Below are 16,839 nucleotides of genomic sequence, written 5' to 3'. Positions count from 1 at the left end.
TCCTTCCAATGAACACCCAGGACTGATCTCCTTTAGGATAGACTGGTTGGATCTCCTTGCAGTCCAAGGGACTCTCAAGAGTCTTCTCCAACACCACAGTTCAAAAGTATCAATTCTTCGGCGCTCAGCTTTCTTCATAGTCCAACTCTCACATCCATACATGACCACTGGAAAAACCATAGCCTTGACTAGACGGACCTTTGTTGGCAAAGTAATGTCTCTGCTTTTTAATATGCTATCTAGTTTGGTCATAACTTTACAGAATGATAATTAAGTTGCTTTGCTCCTAGCTGGAGTGTAGCTGTGTTGGCCTTGGCAGCAAAAGGCGTGTGGAAGCTCCCTTGCCCAGACAGCTGAGTCAGCCCTGTGTCAGCAGCCGGGTTAGCAGTGCCCCGTCATGCTGGCCCTGGACAGGCTCCCAGACTCCGAGAATACTGTCTGCATGAAGGTGTGGCACTGCGTCACGAAGCTCCCTCTGGTGATCTCCTTGAGATGTCAGGGACACTGTTAACTTTCAGGATCAATGCCTGATGTTGCTTGTTGAGGGTTAGGGCCTCCTGGAAGGTGACCTTGGAGCCCTGCTTGAACAGACTATCCCAGATGTGAAGCAACGTGGGCTGGAGGTTTACAAATAGGCAGACAAACCTGTGCAACACGACCGGAGTACATAGCACACTGTGCCTGTCCCTTCCTGGCCACCACCGCCAGCAGCTTGGTCTTCGCCAGCTCCAGAAGGACCTCCTGGCCTGTCCTGGGCTCAGTATCGAGGGGCCGCAGTACTCTGGAAGTATTCTGTCCACTGGGACATCCAATAGCCACAGAATCAGATATCCTGCTATGAAGTTCACTCCTTTGCAACAACCAACCCCGTGGCTGTGGTGCGGGCCGGTTAGCAGCGCGTGATACAGGGTCCTCTGCAAGAAGGGGCCCGCGCCCTTCTGGAACCTCACGCTGTCCCGGAAGGCACCGTTCATGTGTGTTCTGAGGGTCTCCTCCAGGCTGTCATTCCTCTCTCCTCTGAGAACACAGTGGTAGTGGCCAGGGTTCCGGTCCATCTGGGCCAAGGCTTCGTTCACCCCCACCCAGGCGCGGGCCTAGTGGGACGCCCTTCCGGATGTGGTGCTTCACTGTCGTCATCTTCTGGACACCACTGCTTCCCTTTAGAAGTTTGAACCAGGTTATGGCCCTTCTGGTATCACCGAACGGGCGGGGGAAAAAAAAACATTCTTCAAAAGCTGCATAAGTGAAGTCCTCAGGCCTTTCCAGCACAAGAACAGATGGATCCCTGGATGCGTTCCCACGCCGCCTGGGCGCCCCTCGTGCGCGCGCCTGGAGGGCCCCGGGCACTCCTGGAGGGGGCGGCGGGGAGGGTGGCCAAATCCACCGCCCGGACTCGCAGCGCCTCGCTTCCTTGCAGACTTTAGCAATTCGTGCCTTCTGAATGCCTGAATACTAGCAGGTGTGCCTCTTTTATTCCTCCAGCTCTTTCAACAGTTTTTTTTAGGCCTATCATTTATGGTACGAACTCTTTCTGCCTGATGTGCCTAGCTTGCTTTCTGTTTTCCTGAAGAAAACTCTGTAATACTGGAGAGCCAATATTTTTGAGGAAAGCTACCTTCCTGTTTTGCTCCTCTCCACGACTTCACTGGATCCTGAAGGACTGCGGAAACATTTCCGTGGCTTTGTAGAAGCTTTTAGCCTTGTTCCCCATTCTGTTTCTTGCTCAGGATTTAGCATTATTCTGTGAAGGAAAAAAAAAAAAAAAACTGACAATACATTTCAGGCACTTGAATTTTCCAGGTTTTTCAAAAGAACCACTGAAAGCTCAATTGATCTTTCTTTTTCTATCAAAGGCCCAGAATTCTCCACCCAGAATCAGCAGATATACTAAGCGGAAAATCTTTCTGGTGACTTTTTGCTCACCTAAGAATGGTTCTGCTTCTCTAGGTTTTGTTTGTTTGTTTGTTTTAATTTGCTTTGCATTCCTTCCATGGCTCTCAGATGTTTTTTAAAACTCTGTTTACATTTTTTAATGTAGCTACATCCCCCTGCCCACACACACACACAGGTACATTGGCTAACCCCCGAGCTGCCTTCCAATGTAGTGAACTTTCTATTACCATGAATGCTAAACTGCAAGCTTGGATAAACATGTAAGCCATTTTACAGGGAGGAATGGGATTATCATGTTGATAATGGAGAGTTAGTTACTCTACTCTAAACGTGGTGTGTATTTTCCAATCTGTAGCTTGGATGTGTAACCATATTTTTAAAGTAATTACTATATTGCTAAAAGTTATTAGCAGCATTGCATATCACGTGTATATTTTTTTGTGTTTGTATGCAATAGAGTTTAATTAATTTAATCTTGCCAGTGTTATTTTCTCTTGTTATAATTTATATAAATCTTTCGAGAAAATCAAAGATATGTGCATAGGATATTACGTTTGGGAATCAAGACAGCAAATATTGATTTGAGAAGGCAGTGGTCTTAAATTTGAACTTGCATTGGAAGCACCTGGGGGATTGCTAAAACATGTATTGCTAAACCCACCCTAGAGTTTCTGATTCAGTATGACTGGAGTGGGGTCTTAGTCGTGGCACTTGCTAACAAGTTCTCACACTGATGCTGCTTCTGGGGAACACAGTTTGAGAATCTCTGGTGTAAAAACATAAAACAATTGCATGATTGTATTTCTTTTATGTTTTATGTAAACCTGAAATATGAAAAGTGCAAGTGAGGGCACAGTGGCCTCCACAGCTTACAGTTCTGCTCTATAATTTGCCCTTACAAATGGCCTGTCAAGTCAGTTATATGATCAACTCTTTAAATATTGATGAGACATTTTTACCCTCCCTGCCGTTCTCAGCTATACCAGCTTGGAACTGTAAGCAAATCATTTTGTCAGTTTTTGTTCAATGTGCATTACTTTCTCTTTCTCCCCCTCACTGTATCTTCTTCCAATAATTTCCTGTAAAACTTGCTGCTTACCTCTGACGGGAATAGCAGCAGCTCAGGTCATCCATCAAACCAGAGCTCTGTGTCAGCAGCTTCTCAAATGATATAAGGTGATTCTTGTATGACATAACCATCAGAACGCCACAAAGAAGAAGTCACAGTTGTCAACTTGGGTCATAAAGCACAGGAAATCTCAATGAGCCATCTAGTACCTACCAAGACTAGTATTAAAGAGACAGGAGGATGGAAAGATAGCATGGCTACAAATGGCAGGTAAATATGTCTTTCAATATTATAATGCATACATTACAGCATCTATATTATAGCTACTGTTGTTACAACTATGTCACCCTTTTCCTGATCTCTAGAAATGGAATTTATATAAAGCATACTATTCTGAGATAATTCACATGTGGAAAATACATTTTAAAATTTTAACTACAAATTTAAACATCAAGGATTAAATTTAGATAAAGGTAATAAAGATGTTATTGTTTGGGGCTCACTGCCTAGGTACATATATTCCTGCCTATAAAATAGCCTTTGTTTTGAATTTTCCACCTCAACTATATTTGATATATACAACTAGTCAAGTTTTATTTCATTGCAATTTGATAATTTAAAGGGAATAAGATATTTGTCTTGAATTTTCTTCCTTTACATTTACCTGTTACTATTTTGTTTTAATTTGGCATTATTTCCAAACTAGTTAAAGAAAGAAAAAAATATTTAGAGGTTTTTGTGTTTGATTCCATGGAGGTCGTGTTTGCCCATGCTTTGTAACATAAAGAACATGTTTTCAAAACCCAGTGGATTAGGTAATATGAAAGAAGAAAGAAACAGAAAGAGGAAAGGAAAAGGGGAGGAGAGAGGAAGGAGGAAAGAAGGAAAGGAGGGAAGAAAAGATGAAAGGAAGGAAGGAAAAGAATAGGAGAAACTCCCTTGACAAAAAATAATGCTGGGCAACACATTAATTATTAAAGTTGAAGAGAGTGAAACAGATATGAAATGCAATTTTAATATAAAAGTAGACACTGTCTGAGATTTCTCCATATTATCATAATGGGCAAGGAAAAGTGGGAGAGGAGGGGAGGGAAGCATGGGAAGAAAGGAGGAAGGGAGGAAGGGAAAAGACAAGTAAGAAAAGAAAACTAGAAAAAAAAACTTCCTATGACAAAAAGCAGGATTGGGCACCATGTGAATTATTAAAGTTGAAGAGAGTGAAACACTTAGATTCAAAATGCAATTTTAATGTAAAAAGTAGACTCTTGGGATGTCTCTATATCATTATAATGATCAAATGTAGACTGAGCCTCTTTGTCTCTTAACCTTTCCATATTTCTAATTTCTTTGCTGTGTTTGCTATAAAAGCTGTACAATTATTTGAACAGGTTTCAAATATATTTTGTTAGTGGTTATTTTCTAATATTTTTTGATTGTGGTTTTAATCTCAAAAGGCTTTATATCCTTTATACTCCATATAGCATATATATTTTTTTAGAATGTCATTCCTCTCAGATTATTTTTAGCATATTTGTTAGGGCTTTTATTTATATTGTTTTTTGTTCATTTATTACAATGCTTATTAATTCATCTATGTTCTTTATTTCTGAAATTATCTTCCTTATGATATTTTTTAATGTGTATGAATAATTATTATCACTGATATTTATATTTAAGAGAGAAGAAATAGATAATTGGCTGGGTTTCCTGGCAGTCTGATAGTAGGATCATTTCTTGATGTATTTTTCCATAGGTGGTGCATCAAGAGAAGTAAGTTAAATTATGCTGTAGTGACAAGCAGTTAGTGGCTTGACACAAAGGGTTATTCCTTGCTCGTGTTGAATTTCCATCAGGGGTTTGTGTCTATACTGTGTTTTAAATTGTCCTCACTTTGGAACTTGAGCTGCCACAGCACTTACTATTTGGATTTTTATTGATCATTATGGCAGAAAATGAACTCTAATGACTCCTCTGTCAACAGTTAAATGCTCCAATCTGGAAGTGGTGCTGATTGTCTAGAACTAGTGACAGGGGCCACATCCAACCACAAGAGGCCACAGATTGCACTGCTTTCATTTTCCCCTTGAAAGCCGGACGATTAAGACGGGGATTTATAACAGTCATTAATCACTACCATAGGTCAGAATTTGATCAAGAGCTCAATGTATGATAGAATGTGGTATATTGATTCCTAGACTTCAATTTATGGTGCTTTAGGTGAGAGACTTCTGTGAGGAAATGAACTTTCTATGTGCCAGAATGAAGAAGGCTTTTCTCTAGGAAACAAAGTCTACACTAGATCCCTAGTTTTCTCCAGATTCGTTAATCAGCTGCGTTAAAGAAAAATGAGTTGCCAGGCTTTTGCCTCAATTCTGCATAATGAATAAATGGAAGAAAGGGATTGGAGTTGAGTTCTGTTTTCATCCCTAACTTTCACGCTTGAAGAATTTTGTACTTGATGAATCAGAGCCAAGACCACATTAGGGTATCAGTGTGAGGACTGCACTACAATTTCTCTTGCATATCCTCAGAGCTTATATTAAACAGTAACTTTTTATGTGTTTCAGCCACTAAATGTGCTCCATCTAACTTACGATTTGAAGACATTTGTTGTTATAGGTCGATTCTAACCTGTTTTTACATTTTAGTCTCAATAATTTTTCAGGAGAGAGAGTCATATGTGTCTGGTATCTCTGCCTGAAAGGAGAAGCTAAAGTGTGGAGTATTTGTTTGTATTTTTTGGTTTTGTTTTGTTATTTAATTGGTAAGTATTTTATTTTAGAATAATTCAGTTTTATAAAACTTTTATAAAAGACAGAAAGTTCCCATGTACCCATAACCCAGTTTCTCCTATTAGCATTTTATTTTATTGTAGTACATATATTTGACACAGTAGGTGAACCAATACAAATATATTATTGTTAACTGAAGTCCAGTATTTTAAGTAGATTTCCTTTGTTTTCTGCCTAATGTTCTTTTTGTCTGTTCTAGGATCCCATCCGGGATACCATGTTACCTTTCGTTGTTTTGCCTCCATGGGCTCCTATTGGCTGTAACAGTTTCTCATATTTTCTTTCTTTTTGGTGATCCTAGAAATCCTGAGAAATACTGACCAGGTATTTTGTAGAGTGTCTCTCTCACATTTTTCCTGTTTTTTCATGGTTATACTGGAGTTCTTGAGATGGATATCACAGAGGTAAAGAAAGCATCAACTTCATCACTATATATCAAGAGTACCTATTATCAACATGCAATCATTGTTGATGTTAGCCTTGGTCACCCGACTGATTAATACTGGTTAAGTTTCAACACAGTAAAGTTACTTTTTCCCTTTTTCCACACTCTACTCTTTGGAAGGAAGTCATTCTGCACAACTTCACAAGACTGGGAAGTTAATAGTCACCATCATGAAGGTGAAATAACTACATGAATTTAGAATTACTTTGCACAAAATATTCCATCAATCATTTATATAAGTATGGACTGCTGCTGCCAAGTCGCTTCAGTCACGTCCGACTCCGTGTGACCCCATAGACGGCAGCCCACCAGGCTCCGCCATTCCTGGGATTCTCCAGGCAAGAACACTGGAGTGGGTTGCCATTTCCTTCTCCAATGTATGAAAGTGAAAAGTGAAAGTGAAGTCCCTCAGTCATGTCCTACTCTAGCAACCCTATGGACTGCAGCCTACCAGGCTCCTCCATCCATGGGATTTTCTAGGCAAGAGTACTGGAGTGGGGTGCCACTGCCTTCTCCGTAAGTATGGACTAATTTTGACAAATACAGAGAGTAATTTCTGTATCATTACAGTCTTATTTCTTTGCTTTCTATTCTGTTCCACCGATCTGGGCATGTGTGCCTGCTGTCACTTCAGCTGTGTCTGACTCTTCACAGCCACTGTAGCCCACCAAGCTCCTCTGTCCATGGGATTCTTCAGGCAAGAATACTGGAGTGGGTTGCCATTTCCTTCTCCAGGGGATCTTCCCGACCCAGGGATCTAACCTGCATCTCATGTCTCCTGCATTGGCAGGTGGGTTCTTTATTACTAATGCCACCTGATGAGCCCTCCATTGATCTAGGTGTCTATTATTTTGCTAATGCAACCTGTGTACTGTAACTTTACAGTAAATCTAAAATCTGATATTGTGAGTCCTTCAACTTTGTTATTTTTCAATATTATAATAAGTTATTCTAGGTCTTTTGTCCTTTTGTATATTTTAAACAGACTTCCCTGATGGTTCAGTTGGTAAAGAATCTGCCTGCAATGCAGGAGACCTGGGTTGGGAAAATCTCCTGGAGAAGGGCATAGCAATCCACTCCAGTATTCTTACCTGGAGAATCCCCATGTTTTAGAACACTTTATAGAGATCTATACAGTAGTCACTAGGATTTCAGTTGGTATAGGATTAGATCTATAATCAAATTCTAGAAGGTCAACTTCTTATAATAGAGAGTCCTCCAATGCATGAACATGAGATAGTTCTCAATTTGTTTAGAACTCATTATTATTTTAATATACATTTTGTAGATTTCTGAATATATGTTGTATATGTACTTTTAAAATATTTATACCTCAGAATGTAATAGGAAATTTTATATAGTATTTTTTAAAATCCAATTGTTTAGTAATTATTTTTGTATATTGGTTTTGTATGCTGTGACTTGCTATACTGACTTATTAGAATACTAGAAAGTATTTGTGAGGGTAGATTCATTGGGGGTTTTATACATAGGTACTCATGTCATTTGCAAAACAAAATAGACCAGAACAATTACTTCTCTTTTTCTAATTTGTATAGATCCTAGGACTTCCATGGTGATGTTGATTAGTAGTGATGAGAGAAAACATCCCTGCACTTTTTTCTGAATTTAGGAAAAATTCTCAATTTTGTCAAACTGTAAAAATAAATTTTGATAGGTGCCCTTTATCAAATTAAGGAAACTAATTGCAATTCCTATTTTGCAAAGAATATTTATCAGAATAAGGATTGCATTTAGTCAAATATTTTTCCTACCTCTAATAATATGTTCATATGAGTTTCATTCTTTAGCTTGTTAATATACTGGGCCACATATATTACACTTTAAATGTTGAATAAATTGCATTAATGGGATATATCTTACTTGTTTGTAGTATATTACACTTTTGTATTAATTTTGAAACATATTTCAGCTCTGATTCTCTGCATTCACCTATATCTCTAGAGTTTGGGTAGTGATCTATAATCTCAGTTCTTGAATGGATCTAAGTCATTGATTTTAAGTGTTTCCAACTTTTTCTAATTGTTAGGATGAACGTGATGACATCTAGGTCTTTACATGTTGGACTTAAAACCAGTAGCCTCTGTGTATACCCTCTATAGTTTAAAAAATTTAGTATCTTATTCCTCACAAATTATTGAGTAATTGCAGTCCCCAGATCACAATAAACTGTGGAAAATTCTGAAAGAGATGGGAATACCAGACCACCTGACCTGCCTCTTGAGACACCTATATGCAGGTCAGGAAGCAACAGTTAGAACTGGACATGGAACAACAGAATGGTTCCAAATAGGAAAAGGAGTACATCAAGGCTGTATATTGTCACCCTGCTTATTTAACTTATATGCAGAGTACATCATGAGAAACACTGGGCTGGAAGAAGCACAAGCTGGAATCAAGATTGCCGGGAGAAATATCAATAACCTCAGATATGCAGATGACACCACCCTTATGGCAGAAAGTGAAGAGGAACTAAAAAGTCTCTTGATGAATGTGAAAGCGGAGAGTGAAAAAGTTGGCTTAAAGCTCAACAATTCAGAAAACGAAGATCATGGCATCCGGTTCCATCACTTCATGGGAAATAGATGGGGAAACAGTGGAAACAGTGTCAGACTTTATTTTGGGGGGCTCCAAAATCACTGCAGATGGTGATTGCAGCCATGAAATTAAAAGACGCTTAGTCCTTGGAAGGAAAATTAAGACCAACCTAGATAGCACATTAAAAAGCAGAGACATTACTTTGCCAACAAAGGTCCGTCTAGTCAAGGCTATGGATTTTCCAGTGGTCATGTATGAATGTGAGAGTTGGACTGTGAACAAGGCTGAGAGCCGAAGAATTGATGCTTTTGAACTGTGGTGTTGGAGAAGACTCTTGAGAGTCCCTTGGACTGCAAGGAGGTCCAACCAGTCCATTCTAAAGGAGATCAGTCCTGCGTGTTCATTGGAAGGACTGATGCTTAAGCTGAAACTCCAATACTTTGGCCACCTCATGTGAAGAGTTGACTCATTGGAAAAGACTCTGATGCTGGGAGGGATTTGGGGCAGGAGGAGAAGGGGACGACAGAGGATGAGATGGCTGGATGGCATCACTGACTCGATGGACATGAGATTGAGTGAACTCCAGGAGTTGGTGATGGACAGGGAGGCCTGGCATGCTGCTATTCATGGGGTTGCAAAGAGTCAGACACAACTGAGTGACTGAACTGAACTGAATTGAAAATAGTTTATGTGGAATTATTAGAGATTAATAACATTTCCTCTTTAAGCTTTTGCATAGTCACAAGATTAAAAATGTTTTCTTTGTATCTTCTTTTATATTGCTCACTTTTTTCTTTTAAGTGATAATATCTAAACAAAAATAATAGATTAAATATGGTCAAGAAAGCCAATCAGTAGTGTCACCAGAAATAATTATTTATTGTCAAATTGTAGAGAGGTTTCTAGACATAGAATTCTCTCCTCAGTTCATACTTGGCCAAGTCATTATTTGCATGTATAAGTGATGATAATATTTGCTAGTGAAAGTAAATGAGAGATTATCCTAGCTTATCTGTGTTAAATCTGTATCCCAAAACATAAAGATAGGAAGGAATGATTAAGTCTAAGATAACAAAATTAAATTTGAATTGAGTGTCCTATATTATATTCTCTGTGAGGGACAGTTACTAACAGTGAAAAAAAAAAAAAAAATCAAATTCAGTTACATTCAGCAGACTTCTGATCTAGACTTCTGGTCTAGAATGAATAAGCAGAGGCAGGGATTACTTAATAGTCCCAAACTCCACTAATCTTGCATGAAGTGCATCATCACATAGGATTTCTTACATTTCCTTGGTGTTTACAGAGGTCGGCCTAATTGAAAGCCTGTCGGTCAGATCTGCTGCTGCTGCTAAGTCACTTCAGATGTGTCTGACTCTGTGCAACCCCATAGACGGTAGCCCACCAGGCTCCCCCATCCCTGGGATTCTCCAGACAAGAACACTGGAGTGGGTTGCCATTTCCTTCTCGGTCAGATCTAAACATCCTTAAATTGCCACCACCAAGTCCAGCAGTTTCTGAGTTGATAGCACAGCAGAGGATGTGGCATAGAAATCCTGGGCCAGGACCTGTGGAAAGAATGTGAAAGAGGTTTAGGGGCTTGAGGTAAACGAGACCTAAAATGATTCAGAGGTGTATATGGAGGCCAACTAGGCCTTAAACAAGACAAAAGAATGACCAGATCACAAGTTGAAACAGTTAAGGGCTTCAGCAGCAATTAGTCTCTCATCCAGGAAAGGACCAGTCTTATCTTTTCCTATCCAGGAAACAGCTCAAAGTAGCCTCTCCACAGTGGCTACTATAAGGAACCAGTGGACAAAACATCAGTATGTGGATGCCTCTCCCCTCTGCTATCACAAAGTTATGGAAAACCACTCTTTTCTCCACGTACGAGGAGCAGGAAGAGGAGAAGTATTAGAGTCAAAGGAACTTATTAGGGAAAATAAATCATCAGACTATCTAAATATAGCACAATGATTTGCTTTTCTTTTTACTCAATAAATCAAGGAAGTTTTAATCTGGCTATGTCAATGTTTTATTTGTAAAAAACATATGCGGAACTATTAGTACCAGTTTCTTTGTTTTGTTACTGATTTGTTTCGAGTTTTTAAAACCAGGATATTTTGTTTACTCTTAAGAGGAAATCATGGGGAGGAATGTTTTCTCAATTGTGTCTAACTCTGCAAACCCAAGGACTATAGCCCTCCAGGCTTCTCTATCCATGGGCATTCTCCAGGCAAGAATACTGGAGTGGGTTGCCACGCCCTCCTCCAGGGGATCTTCCCAACCCAGGGATTGAACCCAGGTCTTCCGTATTGCAGGCAATTCTTTACTGTCTGAGCCACAAGGGAAGCCCAAGAATACTGGAGTGGGTAGCCTATCCTTTCTCCAGGGGAACTTACTAAACCAGGAATTGAACCAGTGTTTCCTGCATTGCACGTGGATTCTTTACCAGCTGAGCTGCCTGGGAAGCCCAAAAATACTTATTTGTCTATGCTGGGTTTTAGTTGTAGCATGTGGGATCTAGTTCCCCGATGAGGAATTGAACTTGGGCCCCTTGCAGTGGGAGCAAAGAGTCTTGGAAGACCACATCAACTTCAGACTTTAATTTTATGTATTTTGAGAAAGTTTTAAACAATAACATGCAAAAACTATATATTTCCATGTATCTGTTCCTGATTTTACATTCTTAAATGTATATTTTCAGGTACCTATGTATTAGAAATATTAGCAATGCCAAGATATCATATATATGTTATATTATGTCAAATTAAAGTACATTTCCTTGGTAAAGTTATTAAAAAAAACAAAATATTGATTAACTGTATTGTCAGTGATTCTTCATCTTTTGTTAAAGAAAAGGATGCTTATTTTCTAACTATTCTGATACAGATTGTTAAGGGGGAAAGCAATGATAAATGGAAAAAAGGATTCCAAGATAAAAAGGAATACAGAAAACAAGTGCTTCTTTTTTATAATATTCTTAAGATCACACAATTTAGCTCACAGTTTTAGGATAATTTGTTTGAATATTGCATATGCATGCTTGTAGTCTACTAATTATGGAAGACAACTGTTCTTAATTGATGGGTAGAATGTTATTAAATGGACACCTGTGTTTTTTCCCCCCACTCTTCCAACGTACAAAAACCAAAATGACAGCCCTAATTTTTTTCTGAAATTTTCCTCCATTTTAACCAGCCAACCTCTACTTCAATCCTACTCTTAATCCTCATTAATGAGACTGTTTAATTCTCTAATCATGAAGAAAAAGATGTTCACCTGAAAAGACACAACATGGTGTGAGCATTCAGACACCTGTTCTACATTTCTTTGTGGGTGGATTTACCATAAAAATATTCCATGGCATTTGTTAATTAAAACTGAAATCTTTAAGTCCATAGACGTTGAAGGTAATATACAAACTTCAATTAAAAGTTGCACGCCTCCAATCTACCTGTGCTCCTACATACGGTGAAGTTAAATTTTCATCTATATGTGAAAGTTAGTTGTTCAATAGTGTCTCACTCTTTGCAACCCAACCCTGTGGACTGTAGCCCACCAGGCTCCTCTGTCTGTGGAATTCTCTGGGCAAGAATACTGGAGTGGATTGCCATTTCCTTCTCCAGTGGATCTTCCTGACTCAGGGATCGAACCCTGGTCTCCTGCATTGCAGGCAGATTCTTTCAGCATCTGAGTCACATAATTCTAAATATCTTATTATTGTAGGGAACACAGTCGGGTATATTTGATTGACTCTGGCTTATGACTAGATTGTTTTTAGTTTTATTTTATAGTAAGATGAATTATTTGCTAAATAAACTCAGTCTTGTCCCAGTTTCATCTGGTTGACTATCCTGTTTTTGTTATTACATTTTTAACTCCCTCCTTACTCCTTGTCCTTTCCCTCAACTATTTTGCTTTTATCTTTGTTTTATGTCTCCCCCAGAGGAATAATATATCCACTTTCTTCCTTTTGGAGTATGAAGAATTACCAAGTCACAGGTAACCATTTTATTAGCTTCTCAGCTCCACAGATGAAAAGGATTTTTGCCCCAGGATGCATTATACTCAAATTCTCACTTGTACATAAGACAATTTAACACATGAGATTTAGGATTAATATAAGATTTTGGACTTGGAGTTGATGTCATAATATTTTGAGAATTTTGGGGATGTTTGGTTGGGGTGAATGTATTTGGCATATGGGGTGGATAATTAAAATATTTTAGAATAACTTCTATAACATATGGTGCATTGATATGAGAAAAATATCTCTAAGTACTATCCCCTTGTACCTGATAATATGACCTTGTTTGGAAATTAGTTATTTGCATAGGTATTAAATTATGGATCTCAAGATGACATCATTCTCGATTTAGTGTGGACCCTAACCAAAGAGGGCTTCCTAGGTAAGGCTAGTGGTAAAGAGCCTGCCTGCCAGTGCAGGAGATATAAGAGATGTGGGTTCTATTCCTGGGTCCAGAAGATCCCCTGGAGGAGGGCATGGTAACACACTCCAGTATTCTTGTCTGGACGATCCCCATGAACAAAGAAGCCTGGCAGGCTATGGTCCATAGGGTTGCAAAGAGTCAGACACAACTGAAGTGACTTAGCACACATGTACATACTAACTAAGCAGTCTCTTGATGAGGGTGAAAGAGGAGAGTGAAACAGATGAATTAAAACATTCAAAACACCAATATCATGGCATTTGGTCCCATCACTTCATGGCAAACAGAAGGGGAAAAAGTGGAAACAGTGACAGATTTAATCTTAGGCTCCAAAATCACTGTGGATAGTGACTTGCAGCCATGAAATTAAAAAACACACTTGCTCCTTAGAAGGAAAACTATGATAAACCTAGACAGTGTATTTAAAAGTAAAGATTTCATTTTGCCAACAAAGGTCCATATAGTCAAAACTATGTTTTTTTTCCAGTGTTCATGTAAGGATATGAGAATTGGACCATAAAGAAAGCTGAGCACTAAAGAATTGGTGCTTTCAAATTATAGTGTTGGGGAAGACCCTTGAGAGTCCCTTGCACTGCACAGAGATCAAACCAGTCAATCCTTTAGGAAATCAACCCTGAATATCCATTGGAAGTACTGATCCTGAAGTTGAAGCTCCAATACTTTGGCCATCTGATGCAAAGAGTTGACTCATTGGAAAAGACCCTGATGCTGGGAAAGACTGAAGGCGAAAGGAGAAGGAGGCAGCAGAGGATGAGATGGTTGGATAGCATCACTGACTAGATGGACACCAGTGTGATAAAACTCCAGGAGACAGTGAATGACAGGGGAGGCCGGAGTGCTGCAGTCCATGGGGTCGCAAAGAGTTGGACACAACCCGGCAACTAAATAACAACAATTACATCTGGTTTTTAGTGCCCTTATGAGAGACACAAAATGAAAAGACACAGAGATACCTAAAGGGAAAAGTTACATGTAGGCAGAAGCAGAGATTGGAGTGATGTGTTCACAAGCATGTCAAGATGCACCAGCCGCCACCAAAAATGAGAATGGAACTGAAAAGATTCTCAGAGACTTCAGAAGGAACTCAGTTCTGCTGACATCTTGACTTTAGACTTCTAGCCTACAGTACTGTGAGATAAATAAGTTTTTGACATTTTAAGATTCTAAGCTTGTACAAATTGTTACAGCAATACTCAGAATATTTAATCATCTTACCATAGGATCTGCAACCACACTTCTAAATATCTACACAATTAACTATAAAACTTTTAACCGTATAAAACATGTATGAAAAGGCATTCAGTAGCTTTATTCATAGTCACCAAAGCTGGAATCAGCTCTTCAATAGGTGAGTGTATATATGAACTGTGGTACATCCATTCAGTGGAAAATTTAGCAATGATTAAAAAAAAATCTAGGAAGTCACAAAAGAAATCCATGAATCTTAAATATATATATTAGTAGGGTAATGAAGCCAGTCTTACAAAGCTACATACTGTATGCTTCAATTATATAGCATTCTGTAAAAAAAAAAAAAAAGTCCATAGCAATGATAAAAAGATTAATATTTGCAAAGGGTTTGAGTGGGAGTGGTATTGAAGGGGAATTAAGTAGAAGAAGCACAGAGAGCTTTTAGAACAGCAGAACTGTTTTGTATGGCCGTGTAGTGGTAAATACAAAGCATTCAGTTCAGTTCAGTTCAGTTGCTCAATTGTGTCTGACTCTTTGCGACCCCATGAATCCCAGCATGCCAGGCCTCCCTGTCCATCACCAACTTCCGGAGTTCACTGAGACTCACGTCCATCGAGTCAGTGATGCCATCCAGCCATCTCATCCTCTGTCGTCCCCTTCTCCTCCTGCCCCCAATCCCTCCCAGCATCAGAGTCTTTTCCAATGAGTCAACTCTTTGCATGAGGTGGCCAAAGTACTGGAGTTTCAGCTTCAGCATCATTCCTTCCAAAGAACACCCAGGACTGATCTCCTTTAGAATGGACTGGTTGGATCTCTTTGCAGTCCAAGGGGCTCTCAAGAGTCTTCTCCAACACAAGAGTTCAAAAGCATCAATTCTTCAGCGCTCAGCTTTCTTTACAGTCCAACTTTCACATCCATATATGACTACTAGAAAAACCATAGCCTTGACTAGACCCCATACAACTAGATAGCACAAAGATACAAGCCTAAAATACATAATTTAAAAAAAATCATTCAGAAGTTTAGGGATTTCAGGATGGAATGCAGAATGCGACAGAAGTATCAAATTACATTTAGCCATTCTCTTGATGGTGTTCCATGATTCATGTAGGCTTTCTTCATTTCTTTCTTTCTTTTTTTGATTTGTTGTACCCCTAAATAGCTAAGAGAATGGCAGCCCACTCCAGGATTCATGCCTGGAGAATTCTATGAACAGAGGAGCTTGGCGGGCTATAGCCTAGGCTATATGGGGTTGTATAGAGTCAGACATGACTGAGCAACACACAAATGGCTAACTTCAAATGATCTGGCTTCAAGTTGGTCTTTTTTTTTTTATATGATCAAGTCTGTTGTTGAAGTTATCTATTGAATTTCTCAGTTCTGCCATTGAATTCCTTAGCTCCAGAATGTTTGTTTGACCTTTAATGGTTTATTTTATTTTTTAATGAAATTCCTCATTTTGTCCATGCGTTGTTTCCTGTTTCTGTTTAGTTGTCTATCTCCATTTTCTTGCATTTCATTCAGTTTGTTTAAGATGATTATTTTGAAATTTTCCAGGCCAATTATAATTTCTTTAGCGGTAAGTTACTCGAACTTCATTAATTTCCCTTCATGGCATCATATTTACCTGATTTTTCATGATCTGTGTAGCCTAATGGTGTCTGTGCCTTTGAAGTAGCAAACATCTCTTCTAGTCCTTACCCAGTGAATTTAGTAGATAAGAGCCTTCTCCTCTCAGTTCCCCCAGAGTGGTGAGATTACATGTAGAATTGCAGTCTTGGTGAGTTGATGCCAGTTACAAGACTGTCGCTGAGTTTGCAGTGGGGTAAGCTGTTGTCAGGCTTATTTCCGGGCTCCAGGTGAGTATATATTCTATTGCATGGATAAGTATTCTAAATTCAGTGCCTCCTGGAGTGCAGCTGAGGGGTCTAGAGCCAGCTGATGTGCCACATCAGCATCCATGCTGCTGCTGCTGCTAAGTTGCTTCCGACTCTCAGTTGTGTCCGACTCTGTGCGACCTCATAGACGGCAGCCTACCAGGCTCCTCTGTCCCTGGGATTCTCCAGGCAAGAACATTAGAGTGGGTTGCCATTTCCTTCTCCAATGCATGAAAGTGAAAAGTGAAAGTGAAGTCGCTCAGTTGTGTCCGACTCTTTGCGACCCCATGGACTGCAACCCACCAGGCTCCTCCATCCATGGGATTTTCTAAGCAAGAGTACTGGAGTGGATTGCCATTGCCTTCTCCAATCCATGAAAGTGAAAAGTGAAAATGAAGTCGCTCAGTCACGTCTGACTCTTCGCAACCCCATGGACTGCAGCCTACCAGTTTCCTCCGTCCATGGGATTTTCCAGGCAAGAGTACTGGGGTGGGGTGCCACTGCCTTCTCCATCAGTATCCATACCCAGGGCCAATTC

At 39.4% G+C, this 16,839-nt stretch overlaps 1 pseudogene; it reads right to left on the bottom strand.

The window, feature by feature from the left end:
• Positions 1-381: 381 nt before the first annotated feature.
• On the bottom strand, positions 382-3,093 carry LOC102274502 (growth hormone-regulated TBC protein 1 pseudogene; annotated as a pseudogene).
• Between the last annotated feature and the right edge of the window lie 13,746 nt (positions 3,094-16,839).

This window comes from Bos mutus, chromosome 21 (assembly GCF_027580195.1).
Source record: "Bos mutus isolate GX-2022 chromosome 21, NWIPB_WYAK_1.1, whole genome shotgun sequence".
NCBI lineage: Eukaryota > Metazoa > Chordata > Mammalia > Artiodactyla > Bovidae > Bos > Bos mutus.
This window is presented reverse-complemented; position numbering and strand designations above follow the sequence as displayed.